At 46.5% G+C, this 14,806-nt stretch overlaps 5 non-coding genes across 5 annotated transcripts; all 5 read left to right on the top strand.

Annotated features, from left to right (window-relative positions):
- The first annotated feature begins 1,317 nt into the window (after positions 1–1,317).
- Positions 1,318–1,389, top strand: trnad-guc (transfer RNA aspartic acid (anticodon GUC)). Its single transcript has one exon. It is a non-coding gene; the product is annotated as a tRNA-Asp (tRNA).
- A 1,960-nt stretch (positions 1,390–3,349) lies between these two features.
- On the top strand, positions 3,350–3,421 carry trnad-guc (transfer RNA aspartic acid (anticodon GUC)). Its single transcript has one exon. It is a non-coding gene; the product is annotated as a tRNA-Asp (tRNA).
- A 1,960-nt stretch (positions 3,422–5,381) lies between these two features.
- On the top strand, positions 5,382–5,453 carry trnad-guc (transfer RNA aspartic acid (anticodon GUC)). The gene has a single exon. It is a non-coding gene; the product is annotated as a tRNA-Asp (tRNA).
- Positions 5,454–7,413: 1,960 nt separating this feature from the next.
- On the top strand, positions 7,414–7,485 carry trnad-guc (transfer RNA aspartic acid (anticodon GUC)). The gene has a single exon. It is a non-coding gene; the product is annotated as a tRNA-Asp (tRNA).
- A 698-nt stretch (positions 7,486–8,183) lies between these two features.
- On the top strand, positions 8,184–8,255 carry trnae-uuc (transfer RNA glutamic acid (anticodon UUC)). Its single transcript has one exon. It is a non-coding gene; the product is annotated as a tRNA-Glu (tRNA).
- The last annotated feature ends 6,551 nt before the right edge of the window (positions 8,256–14,806 follow it).

The following is a 14,806-nucleotide window of genomic DNA, read 5'->3' as shown; positions in this document are numbered from 1 at the left end:
AGGAGGAAAGTCTGCGTTGCTCTGCTTGCTGGCAGGCAGCTTCGTGCAGCTTCCCTGGTGGTCTAGTGGTTAAGAATCAGCGCTTTCACCACCACGGCCCGGGTTCGATTCCCGGTCAGGGAACAGTGCGTTTTGAGGCTGTTTGAAATGCCTCCAATCAATGCACCCGCGCGAAGCAATGCCTGCTCCTGATCAACCTTTGCAATTTCAACACTGCTGCTGCCTCAACAGGTACACAATGCACTTCCTTGCCTTCTGTAAAACGCCGGCTGTTTCAAAGTCAGCAGGAAATTACATTTGGAACGAGACAATTTAAACGTGTTCATGCCCACATTTAACTGCAGCTGACAGTGTCACAACAGTCACGGTTATTATCAAGCTTCCATGTATTTTCTTGTAGGCTGCACCCCCCTAACAAACATAGCTTATCACAGCACGGCTATCAATCAACTCAACGCCAGTGTGAAGAATGCAACATTTGAAAGTTAGCAACGTGTGCAAGACTTTAGTGAGAGAGAGTTGGGCCGTGATAACATTTCTAAGCAGTAAGATATTCAGTAGGCCTGAGCCCTTGCTGCGTAATACAATTCTCCCCATACTGATTTTGTCATCTTCAATTGGTCTACTCTGGTTACCGTCATACCTGCCACTGGCAAGCGTTTCTCCTTATTACCTCAAACAAATCCCCTTGTAATTTTGAAAGCCTCTTATTAAATTTCCTCTTAACCGTCTGAAGAAAACAAACACAAACTCTCAACATAGCTGAAGTTCCTTATCCCTCGGACCACTCTGCAAGACGTCAAACTGAGTGTCTTGCTCTGTATGTCTATCTTTGTCTCCCTCTTTGTCCCTGTCTCTCTCTGTATAGGATTCTGAGGGTGCTTGACAGGATAGATGCAGGGAGGATGTTTCCCCTCCTGGGGGAATGTACAACTAGGGGGCAAAGCTTCAGGATATCCGGTCGACCATTTAAAACGGAGATGAGGAGGAATTTCTTCTCTCAGAATGTCGTGAATCTTTGGAATCCTCTACCCCAGAGAGCTGTGGAGGCGGAGTCATTGAATATATTCAAGGTGGAGACAGACATATATTTGAGCTACAGTGGAGTCAAGGGTTATGGGGAGCGGGCAGGAAAGTGGCGTTGAGTAGAAGAACTGATCAGCCATGATCTTATTGAATGGCGGGGCAGGCTCGAGGGGCCGAATGGCCCACACCTGCTCCTATTCCTTCTGTTCTTAGTCTTATTTCTGTCCCTTCAGCCTCTGTCCCTCTGTTCACAGGTCGATTTTTGCTCTGACAGATTCGGCACTTTTCAGTTCCTCGTTAGTATAGTGGTGAGTATCCTCGCCTGTCACGCGAGAGACCGGGGTTCAATTCCCCGACGGGGAGAATTTTTAACATCCCCAATTTTAAACCTTTGGGCAGCTCCTTAAAAAGACCCTGGGAAAAGTTGAATAGAACAAAATGAACGAAAATAATTTTAAAATATGTACATGACGAAATTTATAACAACTCCCTGCACCAGTTCCTCGTTAGTAGAGTGTTCTCCTTCTGTTTGCCTGTTGTGTGGGGCACTGAGGAGGGAGAGAGAAAATGAGATAACAGCGGGAGAAAGCACGACTGCTCTTTCAAAGAGACAGCACAGGCACGATTGGCCGAATGGCCTCCCACCGTGCTGCCAGCCTCCATGAATGCATGACACTGAGATGGATATCTGAGACATACCCACACAAAGAGAGCACATACGGGTATTTTGTGTGTTTTTGCTGCTTTGTCTCAAGCACTGCATAACCATTTCCTCGACAATGTCGTGGATATTATGATGTTCAGTTTTCACTTCCCCGACGGCTTCTCTCTGACTTTATGCCTCTGTCTCTGAGAAAAGCATAGAAGGAAATATATGGCAAATGGACGCCTTCCCGCACTTGATGCTGTGGTTTAGTGAACATGTCCTTTGTGTTCTCGTCTAAAAGATGTCATCTTGTACGCAAAGTTTGCCTGGCGTGAAAGTGATCTGAATTTCAAAGCAGCAAGGAGGAAAGTCTGCGTTGCTCTGCTTGCTGGCAGGCAGCTTCGTGCAGCTTCCCTGGTGGTCTAGTGGTTAAGAATCAGCGCTTTCACCACCACGGCCCGGGTTCGATCCCCGGTCAGGGAACAGTGCGTTTTGAGGCTGTTTGAAATGCCTCCAATCAATGCACCCGCGCGAAGCAATGCCTGCTCCTGATCAACCTTTGCAATTTCAACACTGCTGCTGCCTCAACAGGTACACAATGCACTTCCTTGCCTTCTGTAAAACGCCGGCTGTTTCAAAGTCAGCAGGAAATTACATTTGGAACGAGACAATTTAAACGTGTTCATGCCCACATTTAACTGCAGCTGACAGTGTCACAACAGTCACGGTTATTATCAAGCTTCCATGTATTTTCTTGTAGGCTGCACCCCCCTAACAAACATAGCTTATCACAGCACGGCTATCAATCAACTCAACGCCAGTGTGAAGAATGCAACATTTGAAAGTTAGCAACGTGTGCAAGACTTTAGTGAGAGAGAGTTGGGCCGTGATAACATTTCTAAGCAGTAAGATATTCAGTAGGCCTGAGCCCTTGCTGCGTAATACAATTCTCCCCATACTGATTTTGTCATCTTCAATTGGTCTACTCTGGTTACCGTCATACCTGCCACTGGCAAGCGTTTCTCCTTATTACCTCAAACAAATCCCCTTGTAATTTTGAAAGCCTCTTATTAAATTTCCTCTTAACCGTCTGAAGAAAACAAACACAAACTCTCAACATAGCTGAAGTTCCTTATCCCTCGGACCACTCTGCAAGACGTCAAACTGAGTGTCTTGCTCTGTATGTCTATCTTTGTCTCCCTCTTTGTCCCTGTCTCTCTCTGTATAGGATTCTGAGGGTGCTTGACAGGATAGATGCAGGGAGGATGTTTCCCCTCCTGGGGGAATCTACAACTAGGGGGCAAAGCTTCAGGATATCCGGTCGACCATTTAAAACGGAGATGAGGAGGAATTTCTTCTCTCAGAATGTCGTGAATCTTTGGAATCCTCTACCCCAGAGAGCTGTGGAGGCGGAGTCATTGAATATATTCAAGGTGGAGACAGACATATATTTGAGCTACAGTGGAGTCAAGGGTTATGGGGAGCGGGCAGGAAAGTGGCGTTGAGTAGAAGAACTGATCAGCCATGATCTTATTGAATGGCGGGGCAGGCTCGAGGGGCCGAATGGCCCACACCTGCTCCTATTCCTTCTGTTCTTAGTCTTATTTCTGTCCCTTCAGCCTCTGTCCCTCTGTTCACAGGTCGATTTTTGCTCTGACAGATTCGGCACTTTTCAGTTCCTCGTTAGTATAGTGGTGAGTATCCCCGCCTGTCACGCGGGAGACCGGGGTTCAATTCCCCGACGGGGAGAATTTTTAACATCCCCAATTTTAAACCTTTGGGCAGCTCCTTAAAAAGACCCTGGGAAAAGTTGAATAGAACAAAATGAACGAAAATAATTTTAAAATATGTACATGACGAAATTTATAACAACTCCCTGCACCAGTTCCTCGTTAGTAGAGTGTTCTCCTTCTGTTTGCCTGTTGTGTGGGGCACTGAGGAGGGAGAGAGAAAATGAGATAACAGCGGGAGAAAGCACGACTGCTCTTTCAAAGAGACAGCACAGGCACGATTGGCCGAATGGCCTCCCACCGTGCTGCCAGCCTCCATGAATGCATGACACTGAGATGGATATCTGAGACATACCCACACAAAGAGAGCACATACGGGTATTTTGTGTGTGTTTGCTGCTTTGTCTCAAGCACTGCATAACCATTTCCTCGACAATGTCGTGGATATTATGATGTTCAGTTTTCACTTCCCCGACGGCTTCTCTCTGACTTTATGCCTCTGTCTCTGAGAAAAGCATAGAAGGAAATATATGGCAAATGGACGCCTTCCCGCACTTGATGCTGTGGTTTAGTGAACATGTCCTTTGTGTTCTCGTCTAAAAGATGTCATCTTGTACGCAAAGTTTGCCTGGCGTGAAAGTGATCTGAATTTCAAAGCAGCAAGGAGGAAAGTCTGCGTTGCTCTGCTTGCTGGCAGGCAGCTTCTTGCAGCTTCCCTGGTGGTCTAGTGGTTAAGAATCAGCGCTTTCACCACCACGGCCCGGGTTCGATTCCCGGTCAGGGAACAGTGCGTTTTGAGGCTGTTTGAAATGCCTCCAATCAATGCACCCGCGCGAAGCAATGCCTGCTCCTGATCAACCTTTGCAATTTCAACACTGCTGCTGCCTCAACAGGTACACAATGCACTTCCTTGCCTTCTGTAAAACGCCGGCTGTTTCAAAGTCAGCAGGAAATTACATTTGGAACGAGACAATTTAAACGTGTTCATGCCCACATTTAACTGCAGCTGACAGTGTCACAACAGTCACGGTTATTATCAAGCTTCCATGTATTTTCTTGTAGGCTGCACCCCCCTAACAAACATAGCTTATCACAGCACGGCTATCAATCAACTCAACGCCAGTGTGAAGAATGCAACATTTGAAAGTTAGCAACGTGTGCAAGACTTTAGTGAGAGAGAGTTGGGCCGTGATAACATTTCTAAGCAGTAAGATATTCAGTAGGCCTGAGCCCTTGCTGCGTAATACAATTCTCCCCATACTGATTTTGTCATCTTCAATTGGTCTACTCTGGTTACCGTCATACCTGCCACTGGCAAGCGTTTCTCCTTATTACCTCAAACAAATCCCCTTGTAATTTTGAAAGCCTCTTATTAAATTTCCTCTTAACCGTCTGAAGAAAACAAACACAAACTCTCAACATAGCTGAAGTTCCTTATCCCTCGGACCACTCTGCAAGACTTCAAACTGAGTGTCTTGCTCTGTATGTCTATCTTTGTCTCCCTCTTTGTCCCTGTCTCTCTCTGTATAGGATTCTGAGGGTGCTTGACAGGATAGATGCAGGGAGGATGTTTCCCCTCCTGGGGGAATCTACAACTAGGGGGCAAAGCTTCAGGATATCCGGTCGACCATTTAAAACGGAGATGAGGAGGAATTTCTTCTCTCAGAATGTCGTGAATCTTTGGAATCCTCTACCCCAGAGAGCTGTGGAGGCGGAGTCATTGAATATATTCAAGGTGGAGACAGACATATATTTGAGCTACAGTGGAGTCAAGGGTTATGGGGAGCGGGCAGGAAAGTGGCGTTGAGTAGAAGAACTGATCAGCCATGATCTTATTGAATGGCGGGGCAGGCTCGAGGGGCCGAATGGCCCACTCCTGCTCCTATTCCTTCTGTTCTTATTCTTATTTCTGTCCCTTCAGCCTCTGTCCCTCTGTTCACAGGTCGATTTTTGCTCTGACAGATTCGGCACTTTTCAGTTCCTCGTTAGTATAGTGGTGAGTATCCCCGCCTGTCACGCGGGAGACCGGGGTTCAATTCCCCGACGGGGAGAATTTTTAACATCCCCAATTTTAAACCTTTGGGCAGCTCCTTAAAAAGACCCTGGGAAAAGTTGAATAGAACAAAATGAACGAAAATAATTTTAAAATATGTACATGACGAAATTTATAACAACTCCCTGCACCAGTTCCTCGTTAGTAGAGTGTTCTCCTTCTGTTTGCCTGTTGTGTGGGGCACTGAGGAGGGAGAGAGAAAATGAGATAACAGCGGGAGAAAGCACGACTGCTCTTTCAAAGAGACAGCACAGGCACGATTGGCCGAATGGCCTCCCACCGTGCTGCCAGCCTCCATGAATGCATGACACTGAGATGGATATCTGAGACATACCCACACAAAGAGAGCACATACGGGTATTTTGTGTGTGTTTGCTGCTTTGTCTCAAGCACTGCATAACCATTTCCTCGACAATGTCGTGGATATTATGATGTTCAGTTTTCACTTCCCCGACGGCTTCTCTCTGACTTTATGCCTCTGTCTCTGAGAAAAGCATAGAAGGAAATATATGGCAAATGGACGCCTTCCCGCACTTGATGCTGTGGTTTAGTGAACATGTCCTTTGTGTTCTCGTCTAAAAGATGTCATCTTGTACGCAAAGTTTGCCTGGCGTGAAAGTGATCTGAATTTCAAAGCAGCAAGGAGGAAAGTCTGCGTTGCTCTGCTTGCTGGCAGGCAGCTTCTTGCAGCTTCCCTGGTGGTCTAGTGGTTAAGAATCAGCGCTTTCACCACCACGGCCCGGGTTCGATTCCCGGTCAGGGAACAGTGCGTTTTGAGGCTGTTTGAAATGCCTCCAATCAATGCACCCGCGCGAAGCAATGCCTGCTCCTGATCAACCTTTGCAATTTCAACACTGCTGCTGCCTCAACAGGTACACAATGCACTTCCTTGCCTTCTGTAAAACGCCGGCTGTTTCAAAGTCTGCAGGAAATTACATTTGGAACGAGACAATTTAAACGTGTTCATGCCCACATTTAACTGCAGCTGACAGTGTCACAACAGTCACGGTTATTATCAAGCTTCCATGTATTTTCTTGTAGGCTGCACCCCCCTAACAAACATAGCTTATCACAGCACGGCTATCAATCAACTCAACGCCAGTGTGAAGAATGCAACATTTGAAAGTTAGCAACGTGTGCAAGACTTTAGTGAGAGAGAGTTGGGCCGTGATAACATTTCTAAGCAGTAAGATATTCAGTAGGCCTGAGCCCTTGCTGCGTAATACAATTCTCCCCATACTGATTCTGTTATCTTCAATTGGTCTACTCTGGTTACCGTCATACCTGCCACTGGCAAGCGTTTCTCCTTATTACCTCAAACAAATCCCCTTGTAATTTTGAAAGCCTCTTATTAAATTTCCTCTTAACCGTCTGAAGAAAACAAACACAAACTCTCAACATAGCTGAAGTTCCTTATCCCTCGGACCACTCTGCAAGACGTCAAACTGAGTGTCTTGCTCTGTATGTCTATCTTTGTCTCCCTCTTTGTCCCTGTCTCTCTCTGTATAGGATTCTGAGGGTGCTTGACAGGATAGATGCAGGGAGGATGTTTCCCCTCCTGGGGGAATCTACAACTAGGGGGCAAAGCTTCAGGATATCCGGTCGACCATTTAAAACGGAGATGAGGAGGAATTTCTTCTCTCAGAATGTCGTGAATCTTTGGAATCCTCTACCCCAGAGAGCTGTGGAGGCGGAGTCACTGAATATATTCAAGGTGGAGGTAGACATATATTTGAGCTGCAGTGGAGTCAAGGGTTATGGGGAGCGGGCAGGAAAGTGGCGTTGAGTAGAAGAACTGATCAGCCATGATCTTATTGAATGGCGGGGCAGGCTCGAGGGGCCGAATGGCCCACTCCTGCTCCTATTCCTTCTGTTCTTAGTCTTATTTCTGTCCCTTCAGCCTCTGTCCCTCTGTTCACAGGTCGATTTTTGCTCTGACAGATTCGGCACTTTTCAGTTCCTCGTTAGTATAGTGGTGAGTATCCCCGCCTGTCACGCGGGAGACCGGGGTTCAATTCCCCGACGGGGAGAATTTTTAACATCCCCAATTTTAAACCTTTGGGCAGCTCCTTAAAAAGACCCTGGGAAAAGTTGAATAGAACAAAATGAACGAAAATAATTTTAAAATATGTACATGACGAAATTTATAACAACTCCCTGCACCAGTTCCTCGTTAGTAGAGTGTTCTCCTTCTGTTTGCCTGTTGTGTGGGGCACTGAGGAGGGAGAGAGAAAATGAGATAACAGCGGGAGAAAGCACGACTGCTCTTTCAAAGAGACAGCACAGGCACGATTGGCCGAATGGCCTCCCACCGTGCTGCCAGCCTCCATGAATGCATGACACTGAGATGGATATCTGAGACATACCCACACAAAGAGAGCACATACGGGTATTTTGTGTGTGTTTGCTGCTTTGTCTCAAGCACTGCATAACCATTTCCTCGACAATGTCGTGGATATTATGATGTTCAGTTTTCACTTCCCCGACGGCTTCTCTCTGACTTTATGTCTCTGAGAGAAGCATAGAAGGAAATATATGGCAAATGGACGCCTTCCCGCACTTGATGCTGTGGCTTAGTGAACATGTCCTTTGTGTTCTCGTCTAAAATATGTCATCTTGTACGAAAAGTTTGCCTGGCGTGAAAGTGATCTGAATTTCAAAGCAGCAAGGAGGAAAGTCTGCGTTGCTCTGCTTGCTGGCAGGCAGCTTCTTGCAGCTTCTTGCAGCTTCTCTGGTGGTCTAGTGGTTAAGATTCGGCGCTTTCACCGCCGCGGCCCGGGTTCGATTCCCGGTTAGAGAACAGTGCGTTTTGAGGCTGTTTGAAAAGCCTCCAATCAATGCACCCGCGCGAAGCAATGCTTGCTCCTGATCAACCTTTGCAATTTCAACACTGCTGCTGCCTCAACAGGTACACAATGCACTTCCTTGCCTGCTGTTTCAAAGTCAGCAGGAAATTACATTTGGGACGAGACAATTTAAACGTGTACATGCCCACAATTTAACTGCAGCTGACAGTGTCAGAACAGTCACGGTTATTATTAAACTTCCATGTATTTTATTGCAGGCTGCACCCCCCTAACAAACTTAGCTTATCACAGCACGGCTATCAATCAACTCAACGCCAGTTTGAAGAATGCAACATTTGAAAGTTAGCAACGTGTGCAAGACTTTAGTGAGAGAGAGTTGGGCCGTGATAACATTTCTAAGCAGTAAGATATTCAGTAGGCCTGAGCCCTTGCTGCGTAATACAATTCTCCCCATACTGATTCTGTTATCTTCAATTGGTCTCCTCTGGTTACCGTCATACCTGCCACTGGCAAGCGTTTCTCCTTATTACCTCAATCAAATCCCCTTGTAATTTTGAAAGCCTCTTATTAAATTTCCTCTTAACCGTCTGAGGAAATCAATCACAAACTCTCAACATAACTGAAGTTCCTTATCCCTCGGACCACTCTGCAAGACGTCAAACTGAGTGTCTCGCTCTGTATGTCTATCTTTGTCTCCCTCTTTGTCCCTGTCTCTCTCTGTATAGGATTCTGAGGGTGCTTGACAGGATAGATGCAGGGAGGATGTTTCCCCTCCTGGGGGAATCTACAACTAGGGGGCAAAGCTCCAGGATATCCGGTCGCCCATTTAAAACGGAGATGAGGAGGAATTTCTTCTCTCAGAATGTCGTGAATCTTTGGAATCCTCTACCCCAGAGAGCTGTGGAGGCGGAGTCACAGAATATATTCAAGGTGGAGATAGACATATATTTGAGCTACAGTGGAGTCAAAGGTTATGGGGAGCGTGCAGGAAAGTGGCGTTGAGTAGAAGATCTGATCAGCCATGATCTTATTGAATGGCGGGGCAGGCTCGAGGGGCCGAATGGCCCACTCCTGCTCCTATTCCTTCTGTTCTTATTCTTATTTCTGTCCCTTCTGCCTCTGTCCCTTTGTTCACAGGTCGATTTTTGCTCTGACAGATTCGGCACCTTTCAGTTCCTCGTTAGTATAGTGGTGAGTATCCCCGCCTGTCACGCGGGAGACCGCGGTTCAATTCCCCGACGGGGAGAATTTTTAACATCCCCAATTTTAAACCTTTGGGCAGCTCCTTAAAAAGACCCTGGGAAAAGTTAAATAGAACAAAATGAACGAAAATAATTTTAAAATATGTACATGACGAAATTTATAACAACTCCCTGCACCAGTTCCTCGTTAGTAGAGTGTTCTCCTTCTGTTTGCCTGTTGTGTGGGGCACTGAGGAGGGAGAGAGAAAATGAGATAACAGCGGGAGAAAGCACGACTGCTCTTTCAAAGAGACAGCACAGGCACGATTGGCCGAATGGCCTCCCACCGTGCTGCCAGCCTCCATGAATGCATGACACTGAGATGGATATCTGAGACATACCCACACAAAGAGAGCACATACGGGTATTTTGTGTGTGTTTGCTGCTTTGTCTCAAGCACTGCATAACCATTTCCTCGACAATGTCGTGGAAATTATGATGTCAGTTTTCACTTCCCCGACGGCTTCTCTCTGACTTTATGCCTCTGTCTCTGAGAGAAGCATAGAAGGAAATATATGGCAAATGGACGCCTTCCCGCACTTGATGCTGTGGCTTAGTGAACATGTCCTTTGTGTTCTCGTCTAAAAGATGTCATCTTGTACGAAAAGTTTGCCTGGCGTGAAAGTGATCTGAATTTCAAAGCAGCAAGGAGGAAAGTCTGCGTTGCTCTGCTTGCTGGCAGGCAGCTTCTTGCAGCTTCCCTGGTGGTCTAGTGGTTAAGATTCGGCGCTTTCACCGCCGCGGCCCGGGTTCGATTCCCGGTTAGAAAACAGTACGTTTTGAGGCTGTTTGATAAGCCTCCAATCAATGCACCCGCGCGAAGCAATGTCTGCTCCTGATCAACCTTTGCAATTTCAACACTGCTGCTGCCTCAACAGGTACACAATGCACTTCCTTGCCTTCTGTAAAATGCCTGCTGTTTCAAAGTCAGCAGGAAATTACATTTGGGACGAGACAATTTAAACGTGTACATGCCCACAATTTAACTGCAGCTGACAGTGTCAGAACAGTCACGGTTATTATCAAACTTCCATGTATTTTATTGCAGGCTGCACCCCCCTAACAAACTTAGCTTATCACAGCACGGCTATCAATCAACTCAACGCCAGTTTGAAGAATGCAACATTTGAAAGTTAGCAACGTGTGCAAGACTTTAGTGAGAGAGAGTTGGGCCGTGATAACAGTTCTAAGCAGTAAGATATTCAGTAGGCCTGAGCCCTTGCTGCGTAATACAATTCTCCCCATACTGATTCTGTTATCTTCAATTGGTCTCCTCTGGTTACCGTCATACCTGCCACTGGCAAGCGTTTCTCCTTATTACCTCAATCAAATCCCCTTGTAATTTTGAAAGCCTCTTATTAAATTTCCTCTTAATCGTCTGAGGAAATCAATCACAAACTCTCAACATAACTGAAGTTCCTTATCCCTCGGACCACTCTGCAAGACGTCAAACTGAGTGTCTCGCTCTGTATGTCTATCTTTGTCTCCCTCTTTGTCCCTGTCTCTCTCTGTATAGGATTCTGAGGGTGCTTGACAGGATAGATGCAGGGAGGATGTTTCCCCTCCTGGGGGAATCTACAACTAGGGGGCAAAGCTCCAGGATATCCGGTCGCCCATTTAAAACGGAGATGAGGAGGAATTTCTTCTCTCAGAATGTCGTGAATCTTTGGAATCCTCTACCCCAGAGAGCTGTGGAGGCGGAGTCACAGAATATATTCAAGGTGGAGATAGACATATATTTGAGCTACAGTGGAGTCAAAGGTTATGGGGAGCGTGCAGGAAAGTGGCGTTGAGTAGAAGATCTGATCAGCCATGATCTTATTGAATGGCGGGGCAGGCTCGAGGGGCCGAATGGCCCACTCCTGCTCCTATTCCTTCTGTTCTTATTCTTATTTCTGTCCCTTCTGCCTCTGTCCCTTTGTTCACAGGTCGATTTTTGCTCTGACAGATTCGGCACCTTTCAGTTCCTCGTTATTATAGTGGTGAGTATCCCCGCCTGTCACGCGGGAGACCGGGGTTCAATTCCCCGACGGGGAGAATTTTTAACATCCCCAATTTTAAACCTTTGGGCAGCTCCTTAAAAAGACCCTGGGAAAAGTTGAATAGAACAAAATGAACGAAAATAACTTTAAAATATGTACATGACGAAATTTATAACAACTCCCTGCACCAGTTCCTCGTTAGTAGAGTGTTCTCCTTCTGTTTGCCTGTTGTGTGGGGCACTGAGGAGGGAGAGAGAAAATGAGATAACAGCGGGAGAAAGCACGACTGCTCTTTCAAAGAGACAGCACAGGCACGATTGGCCGAAAGGCCTCCCACCGTGCTGCCAGCCTCCATGAATGCATGACACTGAGATGGATATCTGAGACATACCCACACAAAGAGAGCACATACGGGTATTTTGTGTGTGTTTGCTGCTTTGTCTCAAGCACTGCATAACCATTTCCTCGACAATATCGTGGAAATTATGATGTCAGTTTTCACTTCCCCGACGGCTTCTCTCTGACTTTATGCCTCTGTCTCTGAGAGAAGCATAGAAGGAAATATATGGCAAATGGACGCCTTCCCGCACTTGATGCTGTGGCTTAGTGAACATGTCCTTTGTGTTCTCGTCTAAAAGATGTCATCTTGTACGAAAAGTTTGCCTGGCGTGAAAGTGATCTGAATTTCAAAGCAGCAAGGAGGAAAGTCTGCGTTGCTCTGCTTGCTGGCAGGCAGCTTCTTGCAGCTTCCCTGGTGGTCTAGTGGTTAAGATTCGGCGCTTTCACCGCCGCGGCCCGGGTTCGATTCCCGGTTAGAAAACAGTACGTTTTGAGGCTGTTTGATAAGCCTCCAATCAATGCACCCGCGCGAAGCAATGTCTGCTCCTGATCAACCTTTGCAATTTCAACACTGCTGCTGCCTCAACAGGTACACAATGCACTTCCTTGCCTTCTGTAAAATGCCTGCTGTTTCAAAGTCAGCAGGAAATTACATTTGGGACGAGACAATTTAAACGTGTACATGCCCACAATTTAACTGCAGCTGACAGTGTCAGAACAGTCACGGTTATTATCAAACTTCCATGTATTTTATTGCAGGCTGCACCCCCCTAACAAACTTAGCTTATCACAGCACGGCTATCAATCAACTCAACGCCAGTTTGAAGAATGCAACATTTGAAAGTTAGCAACGTGTGCAAGACTTTAGTGAGAGAGAGTTGGGCCGTGATAACAGTTCTAAGCAGTAAGATATTCAGTAGGCCTGAGCCCTTGCTGCGTAATACAATTCTCCCCATACTGATTCTGTTATCTTCAATTGGTCTCCTCTGGTTACCGTCATACCTGCCACTGGCAAGCGTTTCTCCTTATTACCTCAATCAAATCCCCTTGTAATTTTGAAAGCCTCTTATTAAATTTCCTCTTAATCGTCTGAGGAAATCAATCACAAACTCTCAACATAACTGAAGTTCCTTATCCCTCGGACCACTCTGCAAGACGTCAAACTGAGTGTCTCGCTCTGTATGTCTATCTTTGTCTCCCTCTTTGTCCCTGTCTCTCTCTGTATAGGATTCTGAGGGTGCTTGACAGGATAGATGCAGGGAGGATGTTTCCCCTCCTGGGGGAATCTACAACTAGGGGGCAAAGCTCCAGGATATCCGGTCGCCCATTTAAAACGGAGATGAGGAGGAATTTCTTCTCTCAGAATGTCGTGAATCTTTGGAATCCTCTACCCCAGAGAGCTGTGGAGGCGGAGTCACAGAATATATTCAAGGTGGAGATAGACATATATTTGAGCTACAGTGGAGTCAAAGGTTATGGGGAGCGTGCAGGAAAGTGGCGTTGAGTAGAAGATCTGATCAGCCATGATCTTATTGAATGGCGGGGCAGGCTCGAGGGGCCGAATGGCCCACTCCTGCTCCTATTCCTTCTGTTCTTATTCTTATTTCTGTCCCTTCTGCCTCTGTCCCTTTGTTCACAGGTCGATTTTTGCTCTGACAGATTCGGCACCTTTCAGTTCCTCGTTAGTATAGTGGTGAGTGTCCCCGCCTGTCACGCGGGAGACCGGGGTTCAATTCCCCGACGGGGAGAATTTTTAACATCCCCAATTTTAAACCTTTGGGCAGCTCCTTAAAAAGACCCTGGGAAAAGTTGAATAGAACAAAATGAACGAAAATAACTTTAAAATATGTACATGACGAAATTTATAACAACTCCCTGCACCAGTTCCTCGTTAGTAGAGTGTTCTCCTTCTGTTTGCCTGTTGTGTGGGGCACTGAGGAGGGAGAGAGAAAATGAGATAACAGCGGGAGAAAGCACGACTGCTCTTTCAAAGAGACAGCACAGGCACGATTGGCCGAAAGGCCTCCCACCGTGCTGCCAGCCTCCATGAATGCATGACACTGAGATGGATATCTGAGACATACCCACACAAAGAGAGCACATACGGGTATTTTGTGTGTGTTTGCTGCTTTGTCTCAAGCACTGCATAACCATTTCCTCGACAATATCGTGGAAATTATGATGTCAGTTTTCACTTCCCCGACGGCTTCTCTCTGACTTTATGCCTCTGTCTCTGAGAAAAGCATAGAAGGAAACATATGGCAAATGGACGCCTTCCCGCACTTGATGCTGTGGCTTAGTGAACATGTCCTTTGTGTTCTCGTCTAAAAGATGTCATCTTGTACGAAAAGTTTGCCTGGCGTGAAAGTGATCTGAATTTCAAAGCAGCAAGGAGGAAACTCTGCGTTGCTCTGCTTGCTGGCAGGCAGCTTCTTGCAGCTTCTTGCAGCTTCCCTGGTGGTCTAGTGGTTAAGATTCGGCGCTTTCACCGCCGCGGCCCGGGTTCGATTCCCGGTTAGAGAACAGTGCGTTTTGAGGCTGTTTGAAAAGCCTCCAATCAATGCACCCGCGCGAAGCAATGCCTGCTCCTGATCAACCTTTGCAATTTCAACACTGCTGCTGCCTCAACAGGTACACAATGCACTTCCTTGCCTTCTGTAAAATGCCTGTTGTTTCAAAGTCAGCAGGAAATTACATTTGGGACGAGACAATTTAAACGTGTACATGCCCACATTTAACTGCAGCTGACAGTGTCAGAACAGTCACGGTTATTATCAAACTTCCATGTATTTTCTTGCAGGCTGCACCCCCCTAACAAACTTAGCTTATCACAGCACGGCTATCAATCAACTCAACGCCAGTTTGAAGAATGCAACATTTGAAAGTTAGCAACGTGTGCAAGACTTTAGTGAGAGAGAGTTGGGCCGTGATAACATTTCTAAGCAGTAAGATATTCAGTAGGCCTGAGCCCTTGCTGCGTAA

Source organism: Somniosus microcephalus, unplaced genomic scaffold (genome assembly GCF_052327205.1).
Source record: "Somniosus microcephalus isolate GS21.2 unplaced genomic scaffold, FLI_Smic_1.0 unresolved_chr5, whole genome shotgun sequence".
NCBI classification, from domain to species: Eukaryota; Metazoa; Chordata; class Chondrichthyes; order Squaliformes; family Somniosidae; genus Somniosus; species Somniosus microcephalus.
The sequence above is the reverse complement of the archived record's forward strand: the minus strand, read 5'-3'. Positions and strand labels throughout refer to the sequence as shown.